Here is a 10,188-nt window from a genome sequence, read left to right as displayed (position 1 = left end):
AAAGAAAGAAAGAAAGAAAGAAAGAAGAAAAAAGAGTAAGAGAAGAAGGAGGAGGAGGAGGAAGAAGAAAGAAACAAGAAATAAAAAACGAAAGATAAGACGAATTTACGAGACAATTATTCGCACGAGGTAACGTATAATATGTCATTAGCGTTGGAAGATGACTATGACGCACACTCGTCCTTCGTAACTATCCCCGCCTCCCTCTCATCCTCTCCTTCGTCCACCCCTTTTAAAGAAAAATATGATCCCTAGATCGATCGATCGATCGATCGATCGAATGCTTGGATCGACGGTCAACCTAGGTATTATATCGCTGCTATAAAATATACCCCTTGCTCCACCCCTCTTCATCGTTCACCCTAACAATGATGGTTAATTATAATTCACGTTCTTTTTCTCTTTTCTTTTTTTTTGTTTCGTTTTCTTTTCGTTCGTTCCATCCTTCTCCTCCTCCTCCTCCTTTTATCTCCTCCCCCTTTCGTCGTCGTCGTCGTCGTCGTCGTCGTCGTCGTCGTCGTTTCTTGGTAATAAACGAAGAGATAAGAAAATGACGAAGCTTAGGAGAAAAGAAAATTCAAAATTTATCGTTGGCTTCCTTTCAGCGACCGTCCATCCATATAATGATAAATCACTCGTTAATTTATTTAACATATTTTAATTCAACCATTCTTTTCTCGATTAATTTCTCTTGTTTCTGTTTTTTTTTTTTTTTTTTTTTTTTCTTTCCATCATCCTTAAGGAGAAAATTCGGCCAGTGTCTTGACACTCATAAAACGAAAATAAAACAAGGCAAAAAGAAAAAATGTGGAAAGGGAGGGTAAAAAAGAGAAAAAAAGAATAAAGAAAAATTTTAAGAAAAAACAATTCGTGGTAGAAAGAATTTCCCGGTTTCAACGACGGGCCAGATCGAGGCAATTCTCATCGGACATGTACCTCACGTGCAACGTCCCCGGACACAATTTCCTGTTTCCTTCCTTGTCGTCCACACTGTCGGCCGCCAGAGAAACCGGAAAATCCACAAAAGCCCATACGCTTTATCATCTCTCTCTCTCTTTCTCTCTCTTTCTCTCTCTTTCTCTCTCTTCGTACATACGTACAGTCAGCGTGGGTTCGTCTCTCTGTTCGTGTGTTACTACTCCGCGTTAGAAATGAGATATGCATTGCTGCTTGCATTCTTAGAGACGACTTTAACTTCCACCCCCGCCCTACCCACCCTCTTATCCTCTTAAGTCTCTTCCTTCTCTCGTTGTCTCTCTTTTTCTCTTTCTATTTTTCTCTTTCTTTCTTTCTTTCTTTCTTTCTTTCTTTCTCTCTTGGAAGAAAAAAATACCTCGTCGTCGTTAATACGCTGTATTATTCTTAAGAGAGAGAGAGAGAGAGAGAGATAGAGAGAATAGTCGATAATCCGGAACTCATAGAATTATTATCATAGATTATAACGATTTACAAAACAATAACAATTAATTCATCGTATTTCTATACGTATATCTATCAATTCTATTGTTTCTTATCATTTTCATTATCTTCTTTTCTTTCTTTTTTCTTTTGTTCTTGATTATATATATCTAGTTATTTCATACGTATAACAATTTAATTTAATTTCGAGATAATCTAGGCAATCTTTAGTCAGACAAATTTATGTAATTATCGATATTCCATGATCTCGAGATGAAAGTTCGTTCATTCATAATCACTTCCCGTAAAAAAAAAAAAAAAAAAAAAAAGAAAAAGGAAAGAAAAAAGAGAAAAATAAAAAGAAATGCCAAGTATTTTTTTTTTTTTTTCGTCGAGCTCGAGCACTCTTTTCTTTTTTCTTATTTTAATAAAATTCATTGATAATTATTATATTATCGATATTTTATTGCAGTCCGGTCGAAGAGTCTATCTTACGAACATATCACTTAAATCGAGTCGAATGATCCGATTGGATATAACGAACGAAACTAATTATCATCCCTCGTTAATTAGATAATTATTAATAAAATACACACACGCGGGCAGACATACACGTATATATAAAAAGAAAAATGTTCCGAGTGCATCGAAGGGGATAGTTTAAACCGCGTTTTATTACGTATTTATACCTATGAGGAATAAATAAAATTAATAAAAAGGAAAAAAGAAGAAGAAGAAGAAGAAAGAAAAAAAAGAAAGAAAAAGAACAATATAAAGAAAGATAGTAAGATAAAAAGAGGAAGGAGGTATCTCGTTCGAAATTTCTGATAGCGATTCAATTATCCGGTTTATCGTCGGTTAAAGATTTCTAATAGAACAATTTTTACGTTTCACGTAAATGAAAAATCCTTCATTAAATTTTCCACGGCTCGCGAGACGTTTGTTTTTACAATAATCGTTCTTTTAATAGTAATCGGACTAACCGACGTAAAGTAAGTGCTAAGATAACGTTGAAAATTCCGAATGGTTTTACTGATTCCGTATGATTGCTTTTAATACTTTAACTCGAGTGCTTCGAAAAGACAAAGAAAAAAAAAAGAAAAAAAAAGGAGAGACAGAGAGAGAGAGAGAGAGAGAGAGAGAGAGAGAGAGAGAAATGAATAGAGAAACAGAGAGAGAGAGAGAGAGAGAGAGAGAGAGATAAAAAGAGAGAAAGAGAAAGATAGAGTTAGAGGAAGAGAAAGAGAGGTAGATAGATAGATAGATAGATAGATGGATAGATAGATAGATAGATAGATAGAAAAGGATGTTTCTAGACAAACGTTCATTGCAGGATTTAATTACGTCGTTACGGGTAAGAGTAATCGCTGAAAGCAGCACTGTCACGGCTTTTAATCTGCGGACACCTCGGCAATTATTTCGCGCGCTCGTTTCTATCCGGCTTTGTCACCGTTTTTTACCCATACCTTCTTCTCTCTCTCTCTCTCTCTGTTTCATTTTGTATTTTATTTTTTTGATTTCACTTCGTTTTTCTTCTACCTCTCTTATTTTAAAGGACTAGTCTTTCACCTTCTTACAACCCATTCGCTGCTACCTGAGATCTCTCTTTGTCATCGATATCAGCTATCATCCACGATCCGATAGATCCGATCGATCGATCGATCGTTGGATCGAGATATTGAATCGTAACGCGTTGTCATCGCGCTGCCGATCGTTTCCTATCGTATATCATCTGTAAGAAACGTTTAAATCGATAGTTTTTTATTCTCCTTTTCTCATTTTTCTTTTTGTTTTTCTATCTTCTTTTAACGTATGTATGCGCGTGTATGTTCTTTTTCTGCTTTTTTCTTTTATTAATCTTAGAAGCAACATCAATACTATATACACACACACACACACACACACACACATATATATATATATAATCGGTAATTATGCATCGTAATATTATCACGAATGAAATCTAAAAGTAGATACCTACAAAGGTTTGCCGATGTTCAAATCTAATAATTTAATATGATTACTAGGATTTAAGCGTATTTCATGCTATCATTTTTACTACACGTTCAATGTCTTATCTTTTTTTCTCTCTCTACTTTGTCTTTTTATTTTTTATTTTTGTAAAGTGGCCGTGATTAAAAGAAGAAGAAGAAAAAAAGAGAGAGAGAGAGAGAAAAGAATCTTAATGTGGGTACGGTCGTTTATACACTTGTACATATGTATACTTATATACATTCGTATAGAGTGAATGAAGAAAATTAATTAATCCCATTGTAACTACAAAATTTTTCTTCTAGTGTTAATAAGAAAGGTTTTACGTACGCGAAAGTTATAGTATCATTCATATTAACGTAATTATACTATATTAATTGTATTAAAAAAAAAAAAAAAAAAAAATACATATACGTGTGCGTGTATAAATTAGATATATAATTGTGTGACTTTCGAAGTTATACAACAAGATTACCCAACGACCTTTTAATAAACATTCTCTGATTTTTTAACCTCGTGAGAAGCCTCATAAAAAAATATTATTCTTATTCAAAATCGTCGTCGTCTCAAGAAAGAGTTATACACCTTTCGTGTTATTAAGAGTATCCCTATAGTTTTTTTCTTTTCTTCTTCTTCTTCTTCTTCTTTTTTTTTTTTTGACGCAAACGGACACGCGCGACTTTTCTCTCCTTCTCTTTTTCTAATCCCCCATGACTTCCTTCCTTTCGTTCGTTGACAACGACGACGAAGAAAAGAAATTTTGACGAGGAACGAACTTCCTGACTAACGTAAAGAGTCGAGCCTTTGAGATTGTTTTCTTTCCTTTTTTTTTTTTCTTCTTATTTCCTTTTTCCTTTCTTACCCTTTACCGGTACAAAGTACTCGAAGCAATGTTGAAAAAGAAGAAGAAGAAAAAGAAGAAGACGAAGAGAAAGAAGAAAGAAACGAGAAAGATAAAGAAGAAGAAGAAGTAGAAGAAGAAGAAGAAGAGGAGTGGCAAAACAAAGCAGAAAAAAAAGAAAGAAAGAAAGAAAGAAAGAAAGAAAGAAAGGAAGAGAAGAAAGATAAAGAGAGAGAGAGAGAGAGAGAGAGAGAGAAACGAAAGAAGAAGAAAAAAGAAAGAAAGAGAAAGAAAGAGATAAGGTTCGGACCGTTCCTTTCGTTCTGCTTCACGCACTCCCGCGTGAAATCACGAGGAGGAGAAGGATGTAGTGGAGGAGGAAGAAGTAGAAGAAGAAGAAGAAGAAGAAGAAGAAGAAGAAGAAGAAGAAGAAGAAGAAGAAGAAGAAGAAGTAAAAGAAGAAGAAGAAGAAGACGAAGAAGGAAGAGGAGGATAAGAAAAAGAAAAAGAAGAAGAAGAAATGAGGAGGTATGTGGGTTGAGAGAGGATATGGGAGGAAAGAGGATGTCGAGAGGGATCCGACCAAGAGAACTCGACCTCTACCTTGGTCACCATGCATCGTGGAATTCATTCGGGGAAGATTCTCTCTCTCTCTCTCTCTCTCTCTCTCTCTTCTCTTTCTTTCACACACATATAACACATACTCTCTTACTAACCCGTTGCTCCTGTTTTGCATATTACACACCGTGATCCCGAGATTCGGTCGTTAGATTTACCAGCACTTTCTCATTCTCCTCGAGAAGATCGATCGGTGTTTCTCATTCGCTCCACATCCACAAGCTCTACACCTCTACACCTCCACACCTCCGCACGTACGTTTCTTACCCCGAGGTAAGGACGAACCGATGTTAGAATCTTCTCATCCCCCTTCATCCTATATTCTATAGATGTGTGTGTCTGTATGTGTGTGTGTACCCAGTGGCCTGTTATTACGTGCACGCGCTACGATTTCAGTCGACTTTCTATGTTAAACGTGTATAACCCCCATTCCTCCTCCCACCCTTACACCTCCATCAGTTCTTCCATCTTCCTCACCTTTACGCGGGTTTCTCTCGAACGAGACGTATTCGAGAGGTATAAAGTCGTAGGTGTATGGTCGAGTATATTCGCGCATGTGTATGTTTTTCTCTCTTTGTACGTGTGTGTGTGTGTGTGTGTGTGTGTGTTAGTATTCTCGGAAAAAGAGTACTCGCCACATTCCAAGCCGACTCCCTGCCGATCTCAGTTCGTACTTACAATGAGTGTAATGTATGTTAATTCGTGTAATGAAAACAAATTGACTTAGCTTACTTCCTTTTTTTATCTATCTATTTATCTATCTGTTAATCTAACTATCTTCGTATTCATTAATTAATTAATTCATTCATTCATTCATTCATGAAAATATGACGATTGTCTACTATGCATCGTATTTTTCTAAAAGAAAACGAAAAATGATCTTGATCTTGCTCATGATCTTGTTATTAAAATATAGCGACTATCGAACAGTATATTGCGACAACAAAATGTAACCTTTTCTTTTTTCCCTTACTCGATCTTACTATCGTCGAATTTTTACAATTTCAAACAAATAATCAAATAATTCGTACTTATAATCCTTAATTGAAACTGTTCAATCGCTGTGCTTTCTGATGATTTTGTCCAAGAAATAAAAAAGAAAAGATAAGGAAAAAAGAAAGAAAAGAAAAGAAAAGAAAAGAAAAGAACGAATCGAATTCATGCATAGTTTCTTTCCTTCTCTCTTTTTTTCCTTTTCGTTTATCGTCCCTCTGTTTTTCACGATTTTCACGATCATCATCGAATTTTTCTTCCTTAGTCTTGAGAGGCACACTTTACGATCTTTCTTTCAGCGTACCTTAAACGAGACATCGATAAACTTACAGGGAGAAGAAACGACGCTCGTAAACAGCGATCGGACGAGATCTGTTATCGAGAGGCTCGCTTGCATAACTCCGTCCAAGGAGTACGAGTGGGAGAAAGAGAGAAAGAGAAAGAAAAAGAAAGAAAAAAAGAGAGAGAGAGAGAGAGAGAGAGAGAGAGAGATAAATAGAAAGAGAAAGAGTAAGAAAGAGAGAAAGAGGAGAGGAATAGAAAGAGAAAGAGAAAGAGTAAAACAGAAAGAGAGAGAAAGAGAGAGATGAAGAAAGAGAGAGAGAGAAAGATAGAAAGAGAGAGAGAGAGAGAGAGAGAGACAGAGAGACCACCGTCGTTTCTCTAAACGTTTTCTTCTTCGACCGATCGATCTCGATCAGCCGAGAACGTATTCCTCCACCTTCGAACGATTCGAAGAACGACGAACGCTTCCCATCGCGTTCCGTGACAGTGCCATTACGACGATATTACGACTACGATCGTATTTCGAAATTATCGGCCGGTTTTAACGATAGGTATCCTTACGTGACACGCAGACACGAACGCACACACAAACACACATACACACGTGCGGACATTCGCTAAGTCGATAAACGCAGTCGATAATTTCCAGTATCCATATGTATGGATATGTTAAATGAAAACAAGTATCGAACGAAATAGCAAAGAGAAAAAAGATAATAAGAAAATGAAATGAAAAAAGAAAGAAGAAAAAGAAAAGAAAAGAAAGAAGAAAAAGAAAAGAAAAGAAAAGAAAATGATACATCCGATTCGATTATATTTAAGTACTTACTTATTTAGGTATATAGTATAGGCAGATAGGAATATGAAAGACGGCCATTTTGAAATATGTTTTCTTTTTTAAGAACGTATTCCATGTATTTTCATATATTTATTCTGAGTTTGAAAGAATCTCGTTCGATCTCGATTCACACTCTTTCTATCTCTTATTGATCTGTTATAGTTGTATAATCATTAATGAAAAAGTATTTAGAAAAAAAAAATATATATATATATATATACACATAGATATCTCACGAGCTTGACTACAAACGAAATTATTATCTAAAATGATGAAAATGATTTTACTAGGTTGATGTTATGCGATATATAACCACCTTAGTATCTCCTAACTCATAGAATCATTAACTTTTCATTTCTCTCTCTCTCTCTCTCTCTCTTTCTCGCGATCGACCTCGCACGATCTTCTCTTCGTATTTTTACCTCAACCTATCGTTAAGCAAGCCGATCGTTATATAACGCTCTTTCTCTTAGAACAGAGAGAAAACTTCCGGCTGAATAACCCACTGAACTCTAAAATAAGGACAAGGAGACAATGGATTCACGAAGTTTCTTCTTCTTCGTCTCCTATCTTAACTCCTCCAACGATCATCCATGTGAAAGTTATATAACTTTCTTCTCCATTCTTCCACCCCTTTCTTTCTCCATTTTTCCAAAAAAAAAAAAGAAAAAAAAAGAAAAGAAGAAAAGAAAAGAAATAAAAAGAAAAAGAGAACAACAAGGATTTCATCGATCGAGCCAATGATCTCGGGTCACTCCGTCCGCGAAATTCAAATATACTTATCTCATATTTTCCTCTCGACGAGAAAAAAAATAAAAGAAGAAAGAAATACAGTAAAAAAGTAAGAAATATCGCACACCATACCTATAACTCTTTTTATTCAAGGAGAGAGAACGATAGAGATAGAGAGAGAGATAGAGAGAGAGAAAAAAAGAAAAAAAATAGAGAGAGAGAGAGAGAGAGACAGAGAGATAGAGAAAAAAAGAAAGAAAAAAGAAAGGAGTAAGAACTCTTCTACGGTGGCACGAAGCGGCACGAGGAGCGGATTATGTTTCATGTAAATACCGATACATGAGATCAGTCACTCACCCGAGATGGAAGAACACCGCGGAGTGCACCGACTGTCGTCGGTGCGAGTGCATCGCTCGATTCAATGCAAACGTCTGCATTAGTTGACCAACATGTCCAAGAGAGATACCCTTCTTCTCTCGAGACCAAAGGGATCCTTTGCTTGCTGCGTGATCGCACCGATATATCGCGTTTTACCTGTAAACGTCGTTCTTGGAAGATTCTCTCTTTCTCTTTTTCTTTTTTTCTTTCTCTCTGTCGCACACACGCGAATAAAACGAACCGAACGACGAACGTTATAATCCTTCTTCAAAAGAGAGAAAAGAGAGAGAGAGAGAGAGAGAGAGAGAGAGAGAGAAAGGAACGAAAGAGATTAAAAAAATGGACGACGAGCTCAATGACGTGGAAAAATGGCGCACAACGATCCGAGGTATTTTATTCGACTGGTGGAAAACGCGGAAGTGTGTAAACGACAAGGCAATAAGCTCATGCACGAGAGATGACGATCGTCAAACTGAGATCTTCTTAGAATATGAAATCGAATTTATCAACAAGGGGTAAAACGAGAGAAAGAGAGAGAAAGAGTGTGCGTGTACGTAGTACGCGTGTCCGCTTGTATACAAACGTATTATTATGGTTGTTGTTGTTGTTGCTGTTATTATTATTATTATTATTATTATTATTATTATTATTATTAGTATTATTATTATTATTATGATTATTATTATTATTACTTACTTACTTACTTACTTACTTATTCTCAATGTGATCATTAACACGATCGTTATCCCTCTTGTCCTATTAATATACAAAACGTTAAGTTACGTCTTCGTTTTAATGGGAGAGAAATAAAGGGGCAAAAAGAAAACAGTAAAAAAAAAAAAAAAAAGAAAAAGATAAATATGGCATATCTTCGACCGGTAAGATCGGTGTCATTGTGTTTAACATAATCGGCACGTTAAACGTGTTTACCTTGTCACGAAAAATCGAATGATATGTATGTACCTATGTATGTAGTATGTATACGCACTAACTACATATGTAAGTACTTACATTGTACATACATAATAAGTAAGTACGCTGTATCGATAGAACGACTTTTTTTTCCAAGGTGAGCAAAAGAAATGATAAAAATGATGATGATGATGATGATGATGATGATAATAATAGTAATAATAATAATAATAATAATAATAATAATAATAATAATAATAATAATAATGTCCCGTTTTCAATAGGGTAAATTCGCATAAAATTACTATTGTCGATAATAACGTGTTCGTTCTCTTTAAGAACCTAAACGTAATATTCCACGTAATTCGATCTCTTCAAAAATATCTTACAAATAAATAAATAAATAAATAAATAAATAAATAAATAAAATTAAAGACGGAAAGAAAGAAAGAAAAAAGGAAAAAAAAAAACAGAGTGTTAACCGCTAGCCGGTTGATGATGACTTCCATGAATCACAGTCGAGTCGCATTAGAAAATGTTGTTTTTCTTTCCTTCTTTCTTTCTTCCTTTATTTCTCTTTTCTCTTTTTTCTTTATATTTTTTCTTCCTTTCCCTCCCTTTTCTCGGAGCGAAGAAGCGTCCGCGGTGGACGGTGATGCATCGCTCGAAACATCGGAAGGTACGAACGTTAATTCGACGATTTATCGCGTTGCCCGAGGCAAAACGAAAATTCATCTTCTCTCTCTCTCTCTCTCTCTCTCTCTCTCTCTCTCTCTCTCTCTCTATCTCTCTCTCTCTCTCTCTTTATCTATCTTTTTCTCAAGTTGGTTCGCTTTTCCTCTCGCGGCGTTACATGGTCTGCTTGCTCGCTGATTTCACGGAAAGTAATTTAATTAGTTGGAGAGATAGTGTTTCTTCGTCGTTCCGGGAGTCTAGCCACGAAGAGGAGGCCAGCAATTAGTTTCACTTCTCTTTCTCTCTCTCTCTCTCTCATCCCTTTCTTTCTTCTCTCTCTCTCTCTCTCTCTCTCCCTTTTAATTTTTTTTACAACTAGGCCGCGTTGGCGCCATCGGTGTGAAGAGATTCTCGTGAGATAACCCGATGATCAATTCTCTTCAAGGCCAAAGGAATTATACGCGGATGTATCGTTTATTGGCGATTTACGTCGAGAATTAACCAAGAGAAAGATATATATATATAT

General features: G+C 35.8%; 1 protein-coding gene across 12 annotated transcripts in view; it reads right to left on the bottom strand.

Moving 5' to 3' along the window:
• Positions 1–10,188, bottom strand: part of LOC122631053 — a 149,036-nt gene that overhangs the window by 66,620 nt on the left and 72,228 nt on the right. For 3 of the 12 annotated variants that reach the window (XM_043816257.1, XM_043816252.1, XM_043816251.1), the window contains exon 3: positions 8,055–8,231. The exons of the other annotated variants lie outside the window; for them this stretch is intronic. The gene's annotated coding sequence lies outside the window, so the exon portion shown is untranslated. The remainder of the gene's footprint in view (positions 1–8,054; positions 8,232–10,188) is intronic. 12 annotated transcript variants of the gene reach the window in all.

Source organism: Vespula pensylvanica, chromosome 8, assembly GCF_014466175.1.
Source record: "Vespula pensylvanica isolate Volc-1 chromosome 8, ASM1446617v1, whole genome shotgun sequence".
Taxonomy (NCBI): Eukaryota; Metazoa; Arthropoda; class Insecta; order Hymenoptera; family Vespidae; genus Vespula; species Vespula pensylvanica.
This window is presented reverse-complemented; position numbering and strand designations above follow the sequence as displayed.